This window comes from Silene latifolia, chromosome 5, assembly GCF_048544455.1.
Source record: "Silene latifolia isolate original U9 population chromosome 5, ASM4854445v1, whole genome shotgun sequence".
Classification (NCBI taxonomy): Eukaryota; Viridiplantae; Streptophyta; class Magnoliopsida; order Caryophyllales; family Caryophyllaceae; genus Silene; species Silene latifolia.
Window position 1 is genome coordinate 89,435,603 of NC_133530.1, and position 16,032 is coordinate 89,451,634.

Sequence of the window (16,032 nt, forward strand, 5' to 3'; positions counted from 1 at the left end):
TCCATAAGGGACAACGATAAAAAAACCTTCCTTTGTTAGGTCCATTTTTCTTCACGAGTTGACGGATTGGAACCAAGTTATGATAACAATGTGAATCGCAAGAACAAGATTGATTAAAACTCATATTTGAAAGATGATAGTGGTGTCGATACAATTGAAATATAGTATGAGATTTTAATAATTAAATATGATTATTAGATTTGGAAACAAAATATACTTATTTTTTTTAAGGAATTATTAGATTTGGGAAAAAAAATATACTGATTTTTTTTATGGATTATTAGATTTGGGGAAAAAAATATACTAATTTTTTTAAGTGAGAGAAACGAATATACTGATTTTTTTAAGTGAGAGAAACGATTTTTTTTAGTTAGACAAATGAGGTTAAAATAAATAAGAACATAAAATAAATATAAGAAACAAAAAATAATTAGTATAGAGATTAGTATAAAAAAATTAGATTAATATTGCTAATGATCTTTGGAAAGTGTAGCAATTAATAGGTTGTCTCTTTTTGAATTTGAAATTCAAAATTTTCAAATTTATCCCTCTAAAAACTCATTTGAAAAAGATTCCATATGGTCCCTACCAAACTCCACTTGGCGTGCTCTCACTGGTCTGTGTACCAAGGCACTTGTACACCCCGTGTACTTGTAGCCTTTTCGTTCTTTTATTAAGACTATGTTTAACCCGGTATGAGTGAGCGTCTGAGCATTAGACTTGCAGCTTTTTCATGCATTTTACTATTTAAGGGATAACAACCAGTCTATCACAAAATCTCATTGAAGACGGCACATATCCGTCACTTTGGAGTGACGGAGACCATTTCCTCTCATAAATGACCCAAATAGAGGAGAGAGGGAAGCACATGGGAGTGCCCCCACCTTGTCCCCCTATCCGTTTTGTGAGTGGCATTACCCGTCACTTGCTCCGATCCGTCTTCAGCAAGACTAACTGATCTGTTTATAGCTAAAGACGGGTCAAATAACTTAAAAGTGATAACATTTTTTGTCTCTACTACCCACTTGTTGCTTGTCCTATTAAAAATGTGGTATTATATTTAGTCCGTCTTTAATTATAGACAAATATATGCCGTCTAGAGATTTTGTGAAGGGATAAAGGGGTGCATTTGAGTTGAGAGCCTGAGTTCCGTCTTTGATTTTGAGGACGTCTGTTGAGTTGTTGAGACTCACAAATAGTAATGGTATATTATTTTATTAACAAAAGTTGTAGATTTTTTTGACATAGTCCGTTTTGTTTCAGGCCGTCTAAAATAAGATGATCAAATGTCACTATTTTTTAAAAAATATAATTATTTATTGATAAAATGTTATTTCACTAAAGTTGTCACTTTTTATCTGAAGATGATGATAACATTTTATCAGAAAATAATACTAAAATTTTATTGTAAAATGGTAACATTTTGTCCATTTTATTTCAGACGGGAAAAAGCCCGTCTAAAATAAGAATTTTAGACGGAAAAAACCCGTCTGAAATAAGAAATAGCTTTTTATCTTGTATGTCAGTCACATATATTTCTCAACTTATACTTAATATTGGATTTATTTAAGTGAAAAATATGTCATCATAAAATAATTGAAGATATTGATGTAGTTAAATAATTAGCACTTTATTAATGTCAAATTGGGGATTAGAATTAATTACATGTGAAAAATAAACATCCATAATAAATAAATAAATAAATAACGATAATTAAAATTACAATAAACTACAATGATTTAATTGATTCATGTCAAAAATACACTTAAGACGGATGATTTGAAGAAAAGAAAGGAAAATAAAGAAGGTTGGAAAATATGGACAGATTAAAAGTGTGATATTACTAGTCAATTAATCCCCTATTTACTAAATGAATAGGCAAAACTCCACTTTTCCCGCCTAAAACATATTTCCTAGAATAGTGCTTGGTATTTTTAGCATATATTATTGTTCCGGGTGTAATTCCAGAGCAGATACTTGTTACCACTCGTAGCCCGTAGAATGATGTCTTTGCTTGAATCCTCCTTGCGGTCTCCTGAAACGATGAACAAACTGAGGGCTCGGCTTTGGCCGAGCGTACTCACTCCGACGCTCAAGTCAGTAAACTTAGAGAGAAGTCGTTGTAACTTGGCTAAGAGTGTATTGTAGAGAGATAAGGAAGATATTACCAGATGAATAGTGGTTATTAGGTCAATTTGTGGATCCCTTCCTCAATGAAGGTTGAGGAGTATTTATAGGCATTCACCTTTTGTCACGTAGTGGCCAAGTGGCCAAGTGGCTATCAGGTGGAAAGACCGTCGTACCCTCGGCCGATGGACCTGTGGCAGGCTCGCCGAGGGTCTTGGATATGAGTACGCGGATGTGTGCCCCGGCTGGCAGTTTGTCAGGCCGAGACCCAAGTGACAGGCCGATGGCTCCATCGGCTAGACTGTCTGAGTCGTTGACTTTGCTGTGGATACCCTTGACCTTGCTCAATATGTTGATTTGGTCAGCGGTGCAGAATATGCCCCATCAATTTGCCCCCAGCGTAGTCTATGCCGTGGTATGGGCTCCGATGTATGTTGAGCGTATATTCTGCGCAAGTATTTTTGCAAAATTTCTGGTATCGGCTTCTTCTGATGCATCGGCGTGGTTCTTGTTAGGCCGTACCATATCCCCCCTCCACATGGATGCGTAAAGGGTATCCGATGTGGGAAAGAATGTGACGCTGGCCGAGACCAGGGATCGAGAGTGCTTAAGGTTATTTTTGATTGCCCCGGCCGTGCTTCCCCTGGCTTGGTCGATCATGTGGCCGGCGGATAGCAGGTACCTAGGAATTTGTTGAGGGAGATGAATAGGCGAAGAGATGTGAATGGGCGTGTTGAATACGCTTGTAATCGTAGCATTGATTGACATTTAATCGTTGCAACGATTGACATTCCGTGGTTGCATGTCCGACACGTGTCATTTCACGATTGGTTGACGCTTCATGGGCTGTGCCCTGATTGGTCCTTCTTCATGGGCTTTTCCCTATAAATAGGGCAGTTCTTCCGTGATTTTGGCCATTACTTTCATTTCCTCAAATTTTCTAAAATTTTCTCCCAAAATCTTCATCTTTCTAAACTTTCAAAGGCTTCATTTTCTTCTAATCTTCAGAGTTTTTGATCCGGCGAGTGTATTTCTTCAAGGTAATCAAACAAATCTTCTTTTATTTCGTTAGTAATTATTGCGAACATGTCTTCTGTTGATGCTGGACCTAGTAAACCCGCGTCGGGGGGCCCTAGGTCTCCTTCTCCTGATGTTGATCCTCAAATTCTTGAGGAATGGGAGGACTCTGATTCCTATGGTGATTTTGGTGATGATTTTGGTGATGAAGTGGAAAGGCCTCGTCCTAATGAAGGGAGGCAGTACGTCCTGGATCACGGCGACGCTTGTAAGGTCCATCTTGACCGTGCTTGGACTCATAAGCTCGCCAGTTGTTCAGGCGACAAATTTTTCGAGGGCCATTTTTTCTTCGGTAGGGGATACAAAATTGTTATCCCTGAGGAGGGTCAGGCCGTCTGTTGCCCTCCACCGGGCCACACCGGCGTGTATATGCGGCATTTGGAGTATGGGCTCCGGTTTCCGCTGAATGAGTACGTTATGGCCATTATTAGAGCCATGAACGTTGCCGTTGCACAACTACACCCGTTGGCTATGAGGACCATAATTGGCTTTGTCTGGCTCTGTCTCTTCAAGGGAGAGGCCCCAACGGTGAATTTATTCCGCCGGCTTCACTGTCTCAAACCATTCTCGGCGCGTCGGATGGTACAAAGTGCAAATGGAGCCGGGTTATGTCTCTCGTCGACAAACTTCCTTCTTGCAAGGATCGCAAGGCCGGTGGGTGTACGTTAAGGTGCCGGATGACTATCCGCGCCCCTCGCTCCTTCCAAAGACCGAGTTAACTTGCGGTGTGAGACTCGGGCGGAGCACGATAGATGGGTTTCCGGAAGAAGCTCAAAATGGATGCCGCCAGCGTCTATCTCAAGGAGGATGAGAGGCCGGCACCGAGGCTCTTTGAGGTGGACAAGAGTGGGGTGCCGAAAGATGGATTCCCCACGCGAGATCATCCTTCGGGATGAGCCGCTCTGCCATGTCGGCCTCATATTGGCCCTAGCACAGGGTGAGTGGGGTCGGTGTGAGGCCCATCGCCGTTCTTAACGCTCTTGTTCCTCGAACTTCAATTTATTTCCCCTACCTTAACTCTTGCTTTGTTTCTTTTGCAGATCACTTTGGAAAGGACTTGTCTGAGGATATTCTCCGGAGAATGGGGCTGCACAAAGATGGAACCGTTGCTAACTTACATCCCAAGGCTTTAGCCCACGACCGCAGGAAGTCGCCGAGTGATCTTTTGGAACAACGGGTGAAGGGCTTGAGCGTGGAGGAGGCTCAGGCGAGGGTCGTTAGCGGTGTAGTGCGTCGGACGCGGAAAACGGCATCGACCCCGGTTCTACCTCCTATCCCCCCCCCAAGAAGGTGGAGATTGTTGATATTCCTGATGAGGGGGACTCTGATGCGGAGGGATCTCCCCTCATCCGTAAGAGGAAGAAGACAGCCTCTACCGCTGGCGAGGAGGTGCCTCCTCCGGCCAAGAAGGCCAAGCACGGTACCTATCTATCCCGTGACTCAAATCTAGCCAGGCTTTCTGATATGTCGATACACGTTGATACTGATGTCTTTATTAAGTTTTTGCAGACCAACCGCAGTCGGGTTTTGCTCTCGTTGGGCAGCAGGTAGAGGGGTCCTCTGCGCAGGTTGGTGATCAAGGCGTCACCGTCAACCCTTCATCCCAAAAGGCTTCCCCCTCCCAGCCGCAGGCTGGTGGTCAAATTGTTACCACCGTCCCTTCATCCCAGAAGGCTTCCGTCTCCCAGCTTATAGAGGAAGGCACGAAGCTAATTAGGGAGTTGGCAAGGTGGAACGTGGCTACCGGTGCTCGTCTTAAGGAGCAGGAGAAGGCCGTGGCTCGCGCTGTTCATGAGCGTAATGTCACTAAGCATGTGGCTGTGTCGGCGAGGCTGGATCTCCTTAATGAGCGGAAGCTTAGGGGAGATGCTGAGAAGGCGCTCTTGGGCGAGAGAAAACTCGGGAGGACGCCGAAAAGGAGGTCCTTCTTTGAGAGAGCCAAGGCCGAGGCTTCGGCACCGAAGCCGCGGAGCTTCTTTAGTGAAGTGTAACCTTGTTCGGGGGCATGCCGACCTCTATCTCCAGCAGAAGAACGAGTTCAGGGGCTTGTTTAAGGCCCAGGCGGAGGTGGTCCGGAGCAAAGAGGCCATCATCAAGCAAAAGGAGGAGGACATTGAGATGCTCCAAACCGTCATGCTCCCCAACCTGTGCGCTGAATTCCGGGACTTGGCCGAAGGAGCTGCTAGGGAAGCGATCGGGGAGCTTTTCCCTCTTGATGGTTCCTTCCCGTGGGGCAAATATGACGAGCTGCTTGAGGACAAGCTCGAGGCTAAGGAGAAAGCCGTGGTGGAGAAGGCCAAGGAGGCGGCGAAGGCGAAGATGGAGAAGGAGGCGGCCGCGGAGAAAGCAGCTCTTGCTGAGAAGGCTAAAGCGGCCAAAGAGGAAGCCGAGAGAATGAGGGCAGCTGATGACGCCGAGGCCGAAGCGGTGGCTGCCAGAAAAGCTGCTGGGTTGCCTGTTGAAGAGGATGCGGCTACCGCTGCCGATGGTGAGCAGCGACAGGCATAGGGAGGCGGGCGGTCTCTGATAGCTTCAGCTGCTCACTAACACCATGGGCTGCTTGATGAGAACAAGTTTACAGCAGATCTGCTTCAGCTCCTCATATACTACCATGTGTTGCTTGATGAGAACAAGTTTACAGCAGATCTGTTTCGGCTGTTTCGGGAGCCAATTACTTAGGCCTTTCTCCCTGCCATCTTTTGGTGCTTCAAATGACATTTGTAATTTTTGTTTTTCTTTCCTTGTATTTTGTACAACTTTGGTAGGTTGTGTTTTGGCTTATCCCAATGGGGACGGCCGTCGTCTGCATTCTTTTTGCCTGTAAACTGTTATTATTAATAAGAGTTCGTTTCTTTTGCCTTCGGTATGACCGAGGTCTTTACCTCCTTTTTTGTTTGTCTGAGTTGTCCCCTCACGTTATTAATTGAGTCTCTTTTTATTTCCGCCTTAGATTGGCCGAGGCAGTTTAGAGTGTGCATCTCAACTGTTAACGCTTTTAAGGCATTTCGATTTGTTTATCAATCGTGCTGGCCGCGACTGTCGCGGCATCTGCTTTCTGATGGAGACCGCCGCTCTTGTCGGTACGACAGTATGAGTCGGCGTCTGTTACCGGATAGCGTGTTACACGGCGTCTACCACTTGGGTGACTACCATAGCGCTACATTTCTTCATGGGGACCACCGCTCTTGTCTATGACAGTGTGAGCTGGTGTCTGGATAGCGTGTTACGCGGCGTCTACCACTTTAAGTGACTGCCGAAGCGTCTACTATTTGGGGTGACTGCCACAGCGCTACATTTCTTCATGGAGACCACCGCTCTTGTCCAATTGACAGTATGAGTCGGCGTCGGTTTCTTCACAACGACCGCCGCTCTTGTCCAATCGACAGTATGAGTCGGCGTCGGTTTCTTCACAACGACCGCCGCTCTTGTCCAATCGACAGTGTGAGTCGGCGTCGGTTTCTTCACAACGACCGCCGCTCTTGTCCAATCGACAGTGTGAGTCGGCGTCGGTTTCTTCACAACGACCGCCGCTCTTGTCCAATCGACAGTATGAGCCGGCGTCGGTTTCTTCACAACGACCGCCGCTCTTGTCCAATCGACAGTGTGAGTCGGCGTCGGTTTCTTCACAACGACCGCCGCTCTTGTCCAATCGACAGTGTGAGTCGGCGTCGGTTTCTTCACAACGACCGCCGCTCTTGTCCAATCGACGATGAGTCGGCGTCGGTTTCTTCACAACGACCGCCGCTCTTGTCCAATCGACAGTGTGAGTCGGCGTCGGTTTCTTCACAACGACCGCCGCTCTTGTCCAATCGGCAGTGTGAATCGGCGTCGGTTTCTTCACAACGACCGCTCTCTTGTCCAATCGGCGATTGTGAGTCGGCGTTGGTTTCTTCACAACGACGCGCTCTTGTCCAATCGACAGTATGAGTCGGCGTTGGTTTCTTCACAACGACCGCCGCTCTTGTCCAATCGACAGTGTGAGTCGGCGTCGGTTTCTTCACAACGACCGCCGCTCTTGTCCAATCGACAGTGTGAGTCGGCGTCGGTTTCTTCACAACGACCGCCGCTCTTGTCCAATCGGCGATGTGAGTCGGCGTCGGTTTCTTCACAACGACCGCCGCTCTTGTCCAATCGACAGTGTGAGTCGGCGTCGGTTTCTTCACAACGACCGCCGCTCTTGTCCAATCGACAGTGTGAGTCGGCGTCGGTTTCTTCACAACGACCGCCGCTCTTGTCCAATCGACAGTGTGAGTCGGCGTCGGTTTCTTTCTTCATGCTAGTGACTTGTGGGGAAAATGGACATCTTTATGGAAGACTTGGTCGACTTTACATTAGATATAAACATGCGTCGGGGTGCCCACAACTGTTTTGGACACCTCCGCCGCTATACAAGGTCTACCAGTTTCCTAATGCCTCACTAGAGGCACTCCTCCCCGTCGGTGTCGGTCGCATCCATGAGGTCGCCCTCCCGCTTTGAAGACGAGCTCTTCCCTTCTCCGATTGCTTTGCCACTTTGAGGATTGCATGTTGCATCCTCCGCGGATATCCGGACGTTGACTACCTCGTCCTTCTCGTCCTTGGAGACGAGCTTATGCGCTTCCCCGGTCCGAGACGTACACCGGTGTGAGGGCCCGGATGGACATTCTTTGCGTCGGCATCGCTTAGAGTGACTCGGCCTATGAGAACGTTGTAGGCGGACGAGCCGTCAATGACTACGAACTCGGCTAAGACATTCTTAGCCGCATTCCCCTCGCCGAACATCACCGTGTCGATTGAACCCGGGGTACCAGGCCGGCCCGGAGAAAGTCAGTATAGTGGATTGGTGCGGGGGCTCAAGTCCTTCATTCTTAGGCCGAGGTGTGAAAGCACTCCACGAACATGATGTTTGTGTAGGCGCTGTGTCAATCGGGCACCTCTTTACCAGTGGTTGGATATGTCCAAGTTGACCACCGGTGGGTCGCGTGAGGGGCGATGATTCCCTCGTAGTCCTTCCCTCCAATAGTCATATCGGGAATCTTTGGAGGCGGGGGTCGCTTGTGTTGGGCACAAAGTTGATGGCCCGATACGACTCGTTCGAGTGCCGTTTGTGCCCATGAGCCGACCCACCGTTCTCGTTTCCTCCGATGACTACATGGATAACTCCTATCCGTTGAAAAACGGATTTCTTATCTGAGCCGCCGGCGTCGGTCTTGGCCTTTGGCCACATACTTGTCGAGGCTTCCTTCCGGATTAGCTCTTCAATGGCATTCTTCGAGATGCCGGCGGTTGTCGATGAGGTGGCCGGTGCTACCGTGGTACTCGCGATCGGCTTGAGTCACCGTCTCCTTTTTGGCTTGGGAGGCCGTTCCCACTTCGGCCCTCGCCTCGCTCGGGCGAAGACCTCGGCGGCCGATGCGACCGAGAGGGTTTTGTCATGGTAATGCCTTTGGTAAAACATTCCCGAACTCCCCGCGCCCGTCGAGTCCCGTTTCTTGCGAGATCTATCCGACCGTGACTGTTATTGTCACGGCGTTTCTCATCGGACCGTGACTGTTATTGTCGCGTCTCTCATCCGGCCGTCATCCGGCGGCTTTTCTTCTCGAGGGCTCGGCCTCGGCTGGGCCTACCCGGTCTTGTGGTAATCTTCCACCTTGATGGCCTGGTCGGCCATCTTCCTCGCGGCGTCTAGGCCCAGGCCTCCGTGCTTGATGAGCTCATCTTTTAAGTTTCCCTTTGGGAGGCCCTTCATTAGTGCGAAAGCCGCCTCGGGGTTGATCTCCGAATCTGCTTTGACCTGCCGTCGAACCTTTTCACATAGCTTCGTAGAGACTCGCCCTCCTCCTGTTTGATAGTTAGGAGGTCCGATGTCTCCACGGCCTTCCTCTTATTGCAAGAGTCTTTGGGCTAAGAAGGCGTCCTTTAGGTCGGCGAAGCGATATCCGAACCGTCGGGAAGCCCCTTGTACCAACTCGAGCCATCCCATGCGAGTCGTCGGGAAGACCGGCACCGGACCTCGTCGGGCTGCTCCCATACCGACATGTAAGACTCAAAGGCCTCGACGTGGTCGGTTGGGTCACTTGTCTCCTTTGTACGTGAACGCCGCAACTTGGCCTTAGGCGGCACGGCGATGTCGAGGACATAATCACGAGGGCTGCGACCACGTGTCGGATGATACGCGGCGACCGGCTCCTCGTATTCCTAGTGCGGCTTCTCTCCTCGTAGCGGGAAGGACTCCTTCTCCCTTGGGCTTCTTCTCCGACTCTCTGAGTCGGGCCATTAGTTCCCCGAGGTGTGCCTCGTCGGTGTTGCGGCGGCGATGTCCTCTCCCGAGTGCGAGAAGGACTTATGTTTACCACGAGCACCTTGGGCTCCTCCGCGTCTTGATAGGGTGCCGCACGCGGTGCTCCGTTCAAGTTTCTTGGAGTCACGCTGCGGCCCTGGTCTCTGGACGGCTTCCGCCGCTCGTGTCGGCGTGCCTATGTGAGCCGGTGTACTCGCAATTAGGTCCGGAGTGTCTTCGGTTTTGCCACGTCAACCACCCGTCCCATGATGGTGACCTGGTTGACGGGCGGTGTGTCCGGTATTCACGGCATTCAGAATCGACCTGTTGGACTACTCACGCCGGTGGAGGGTTGCACTACTCCAGAATTGTGAAAAGTATCATCTTGGTGTGGTTCGGTTTCGTCATTCACGAATACCTCTTGTTGTTTCGACATCTTCTTAGCTCTTTGGGTGGGTTTTTTTTTGTGTTTTTGTTTTTGTTGTTTGGGAATGAATGTGACTAGCTTCTAGTGTCTTTCCCCACGACGGCGCCAATTGTTCGGGTGTAATTCCAGAGCAGATACTTGTTACCACTCGTAGCCCGTAGAATGATGTCTTTGCTTGAATCCTCCTTGCGGTCTCCTGAAACGATGAACAAACTGAGGGCTCGGCTTTGGCCGAGCGTACTCACTCCGACGCTCAAGTCAGTAAACTTAGAGAGAAGTCGTTGTAACTTGGCTAAGAGTGTATTGTAGAGAGATAAGGAAGATATTACCAGATGAATAGTGGTTATTAGGTCAATTTGTGGATCCCTTCCTCAATGAAGGTTGAGGAGTATTTATAGGCATTCACCTTTTGTCACGTAGTGGCCAAGTGGCCAAGTGGCTATCGGTGGAAAGACATGATCGTACCCTCGGCCGATGGACTGTGGCGAGGCTCGCCGGGTCTTGGATATGAGTACGCGGATGTGTGCCCCGGTGATTTGTCGGTAGAGACCCAGTGACAGGCCGATGGCTCCATCGGCTAGACTGTCTGAGTCGTTGACTTTGCTGTGGATACCCTTGACCTTGCTCAATATGTTGATTTGGTCAGCGGTGCAGAATATGCCCCATCAATTATAGTGTGAACATGATAAGTTATAAATGGATATAATCTTTTGTATTTAAATATTTATAACATTTAATATTTCACATTCTGCACAAATTTGTCTCCGATTTTTTTAGGATAAAGATTTTTTTTTAAAGATCTTATTGACAAAAATGTATTAACTTTTATTAATAAGAAGTTGCGGCTAAAAAATATGGTATTAGTAAATATTTGTAAATTAACATCATTAATTTTTCGGTAAAAAAACAAAAAAACAAATTCAAAAAAAATACTCATTTTATTACTTCTTACGATTTAAATTTTTATTTATTTCTCTAATCAAAATACATTAAGGAGAAACATGAAAAATAAGTGAATTGTCAATTTAAATTCTATAAATAATACACTAAAAAGTAAAATTCTATAAATACCGTGCATATATTGCACGGAGTCGATATTAGTAACCTTTATAAATACCGCGCTTCATTGCGCGGGGTCTAAACTAGTTATGTAATTAAAGGATTAAGTCAAAGCAAGAACGGAAATTCAGGGACAGAACTCATCCCGGAACAGGCCTTGGAAGAGGCGCAGCTATCACTGCGTCTGATTATATGATACAATACACTTCGTCTCTTACCATGCCATGAAGTTTTTTGATATATGATAAATAGCAGGTTAAATCTTGTTGATTAGAATGTGAGAAGAAATTCCAATGTCGGAAATTGAGGCTGAGTTGTTGCTGTTTTTTAAATATTGTGTCGCCGTTGTATAACTTGCATGTCGTTTGAATAGATACAATACACTTGTTTCACAATTCGAGTCGTTTGATTGCATTTTGTGCAGTTTCACATGCTGCTGATCTTAGTTATTGTCATAGACTTTTGAGAGTTCTCCGTAACCCGAATGTGTTTTCTTGGAATGTTGCTATCAGAGGGTGCTCTGAGAGTTTGATTGCTGCTAAAGCTATGGTTTTGTACAGTGAAATGTTAGTTAGTGGCTCGTGTCGACCCAATAATTTTACTTATCCTGTGTTGTTTCAGGCACGTGCGCTGATGTGTTCGTGTTTGATGGGGTATATTGGCTTCTTGTGGGAAACTGGAGGATGCGCGCCACGTGTTTGATGAAAGTTGTGTGAGGGATTTGGTTACATGGAATTCTTTGGTTGGGTATGTGCATTGTGGGAAGGCTTCTGAGACGTTGGAACTTTTTCAGGAAATGAAGGTGAATGGTGTTAAGCAGGATGAGGTTACAGTGATTGGGATGGTTGCATCGTGTGCACAACTCAAGGATTTGGACCGAGGGTTGGAGTTTCAGCAGTTGATTGGGGTGGGGAAATGGGGAGTATGGATTGGAGTTTATTATCCCACTTTGTTGTAATGCCCTGACGGACATGTAAAGTAAATGTGGGGATATTGAGGCGGCAGGAATCATTTTTGATAGCTACAATGCTTGTGGGATATGCTAAATGTGGCATGCTAGATGAGGTACAGAAGCTTTTTGATTAGATGGAGAGTAAAGATGTGGTGCCATCATGGAATGCCATTATTGGAGCATATGTTCTAGCCATGCATGGTAAGGAGGCTTTGATTTTGTCTAAGGAAGATGTTGGGAGCATATATTATGCCTGATAAGGTGACCATGGTTCATTGCCTAACGGCTTGCTCACGGCTAGGAGCGCTTGCTGCTGGCAGTCGCATTTGGATTCATTGGTACATCATCAACAAGAAGCTACCTCTCAATGGTCTATTAGGCACTGCTTTGGTTGATATGTATGCCAAATGTGACAACATAAAGATAGCACTCAAACTGTTTCAGGAAATCCCTGTGAAAAATACCCCGCGACTTGTTCTTCTATTATCGGAGGCCTACTCACAGATTTGCAAATGATGCTTTATCACACTTTGACAAAATGGTTGAGTCTGGACTCAAGCCAGATGAAATCACATTCCTTGGCGTGCTAGCTGCTTCTTGTCACGGAGGACTGGTCAATGACGGTCGTAAATATTTTGATCAAATTTCACATTTTGTTTGATCAATATGTGTACATAGTGTCATAAAATAGTAGGTTAAACTCTTGTTGATTAGAATGTGAAAAGAAATTCCAATGTCATATACCGAGTCTGAGAATTTAACCTACTATTTATCATATATCAAGTTTGAATTTCGTATGAGCTCCTTTCTAATGATTTTTATTCTCTATGATTTTTTCAAGTTTGAATTTCTTATTATATGGTCCATTTTATTAATAATTTTAGAAGTGTTTACCTATCTTGTGACTGTGTGAGAGTGAGAGCCATTAAAAATTTTATAAGGTCGAAGTAACATTGTTTAATTGCTGCACCAACTGAATGCATCCTGGTTGTCTCAGTGTGAAGGTTAAGAAAGTTCAAAGGTCAGCTTTGTCAAAGTTGTATACTTTATAGGTCAACTTATTCATCTCACATATAAGATTTCTCTGTAAAAAATTTTAAGAGGTTTGTAGCCGAGTAATTCTTGGACGAAGTAGCTGGTATAGACATGTAAAGCTGGCTGTAGAGTAGTTGACACAATTTGTGATTCTGTATATTGAATTTATGACAGATTTATGACACTGCGCAATTTTACTTGTCCTTTGTTTGGATGCATGAAGAGTGTAAAGAGAACGTGATGTTATCGTGAAAAACTTATGGTGACCAGGTTTTTGTAGCTGGGGCGAAATAGTGTCATAAAATAGCACCTGCACAGAGGTGACTAGATAATATTGGTATAAAGCGTCAGCAGGCCTTACTCCAGACAATATAGGAGTTCTTTCTTTTTTAATTTGTCTATTTTGATGTTAACTTGTTTCTCCTGGTTATTTCTTTTATTTGGGGACTTTGGGAATGTGATTGTAGTTGATTTAGAGGACATGAATCTCCGTCTGTAGATCATAGCATCCGTGGTGAATTTTCATCCTCTAGTTTGGCGCTCACAATTTTAGGTCAGTGAAGATTTACTCTGTCGAACAAATTTGGATTGTTAATGATTATGGTTTCTTGGGGATTCTTGTTTTTGATCATAACATTCCTTATTTATGGATGAATGACGCTGCCAGTTGCGGTTTTTTTTTTTTTTTTTTTTTTTCTTTGGTCGCAGTGTTTTCCTCTCTCTTCTTCATTTTAAACATCATTTTAAATATGCATCTGTTTTGAGTGTCCTCAGGTTAGGAATAGTGAGTAAATTAGAGCCAAGTATGAGGTGGTTGTATTTAAGCACCATCAAATGTCCAGGTTGTTCAGAAAGAGTGACAATATGCTCGAGTTAGATAGTCAATGATCCAGAAAAAAGAGGTTATGTGTGTGCTGAATGCCTCGTTAATTATTTTACTAATTATCTTACGACTTAAAGTTAAAATCACTGCTGTAGAGTGGTGGATAGAGGGTCCAAAAGAGGGGCCTTACTGATCAGAGACAAGGCGAGCTTGATCTCATTAGCAGTAATAGGAGATAGCAGTTCAGGATAATGATCGAGAAGAGTCCAAAAGAGGGGTCTTACTGATCAGAGAAGAGTTTAAATCTGCTGCAATAGGAGTTGAAGAACCAACAAGGAATTTATAATATCAGCATGAAGATTCCATTTTCGTCCAAGATCTTCCCAATGTGAGTAAGGATGACCTGCTGTTATTTTTGAATGAAAATATTTGGTGTTGCAATCTGGGACTAATTTCAGATTTCTTCAGCTGCTGGTCATGGTTCCTTTGATTAATCTGGCATTTGGCACTCCAATAATTCTTTTTGGCAAATATTCACCCTATCAGTCAAATTGGAACAGCTGGGGGTAATGCAATTGCCAATCGACAGTCTTAAAACACACTATTGGGAGTTCATCAAAACATCAGCAACAAAACATCAGCAACAACAGTAGGGTATGAACTAATCCAGGCTTGATCTTATGCTATTTTTGACTCTTCAAAGTTGAGGCTCAGCCACCTAAACTTTGTGGATGATCTTATGCTTTTTGTGAGGGGTAATGTCCCTTCTGTCCAGACTTCAATTACTGGTGCTTACAGGACTTTGCTGCTGTGTCAGGTCTTCATAAAACTGACATCATTTTTGGGGGCGTGGACAATCAAAATAAGCAGGATATTCCTGTTGGGACTGCCGCCTCCACCACTCCGTCACATTAGTATGATATTGTCCGCTTTGGGCCAAGCCCTCACGGATTTGTTCTTGGGCTCCTTCCCAAAAGGCCTCATACTAATGGAGCGGTGGGTCTCTTCTAAACTAGGCATGACTCCTCTTCTTTTTCCAATGTGGGACTTGGGATGCTACCCCAACAATTCCTCCATATTTATGGTTACACTGAGGGGGTGTTTCCCTTCGATATCTTGGTTTGCCTTTTAATTTGCTAATCTTAAGAGTGATATGTTTGGTATATGCTTATTCAGAAGATTAAGAGTTGTGTTGCAGGTTAGAACTGATGTAAAGCTCCGTTTATAGAATTGTAATCTAAGGAGCAAGAAAGCGAGTGCATTAGCATGGGTGAAAGATATTTGTAGTGCCTAAGGATAGTTAGTCTATGACTATGCCTTAAAATTGTAATGTTTTTTTGATCTATAATGAAAAGCTTACATTTTTCCCAAAAAAAAAAAAAAAACACAGAGATATCTGGAGTGTTGCTCTGAAGAACTCTTATTCTGAATGTTGCCATGTTGGCGTAGTATACTTGTTGTCAGGGATGAGAATGAGATTTTGTTGAAATCAGGTAATGTTGCAGCTGATAACAGTGGTACTGAACTCATCGGAAGAGTCTCATCTGCATTTGTTTATTGCCTGCGATTTCTCTATGGTGGTGCTGCAACTCATCTCCAAATGGCTTGGGAAAACGCAAAGACCCAGGAGTTTGATATATGAAGTTAAGAAGCTGGCTAAACATCAAAGACGTAAGCATCGGGCTGTCAAATGGCCAAGTCTTAACTCTTAAGTCAGGTTGTTAATAGAATTAAGTTTTTATGTTACTCCTCAAAGTATTGTTTTTGTTTGCAAATTGATAGCAAGTCTTAACTCTTAAGTCAGGGCAAAAGAAGTTATAAACAATCTTCAATCTTTTTAGCAACAACTATTCCCTTCAAATAAACATCACTATAAAGCACCATAAATATTGCTTTCAGATTCATTAACTTGCATATGCTATATATGTTAGAACTAGTACGGGTGAGCATTGTCCAAGACCGAACCGGTCCGCTTCAAATTGGACCGGATTGAAGACCAAAATCGTGAATTTTGTGTACCAAAGATGAATAAAGCTAAAGTATTTGGTGTTTCTAAAAAGTTGGTACCCGAGCTAGTATATGTCTCATTTCAGACGAACATTTTCGTCTGAATGTGATTCAGACGGGTCATATATGACCATTTTAAAATGGTCCACATCTGAAGGCTTGAGACGAAAATGAGGGGGTCTGAAGTCTGATGCATCATATTATGCTTCTGCAAAAGGGAAATACTGTTTGGGCTGCATGTTTGGTTGGTCCACCGTTCAAATGGG

The 16,032-nt window shown here is 45.0% G+C and overlaps 1 pseudogene; it reads left to right on the forward strand.

Moving 5' to 3' along the window:
* The first annotated feature begins 5,598 nt into the window (after positions 1–5,598).
* On the forward strand, positions 5,599–15,401 carry LOC141655740 (pentatricopeptide repeat-containing protein At2g22410, mitochondrial-like; annotated as a pseudogene).
* The last annotated feature ends 631 nt before the right edge of the window (positions 15,402–16,032 follow it).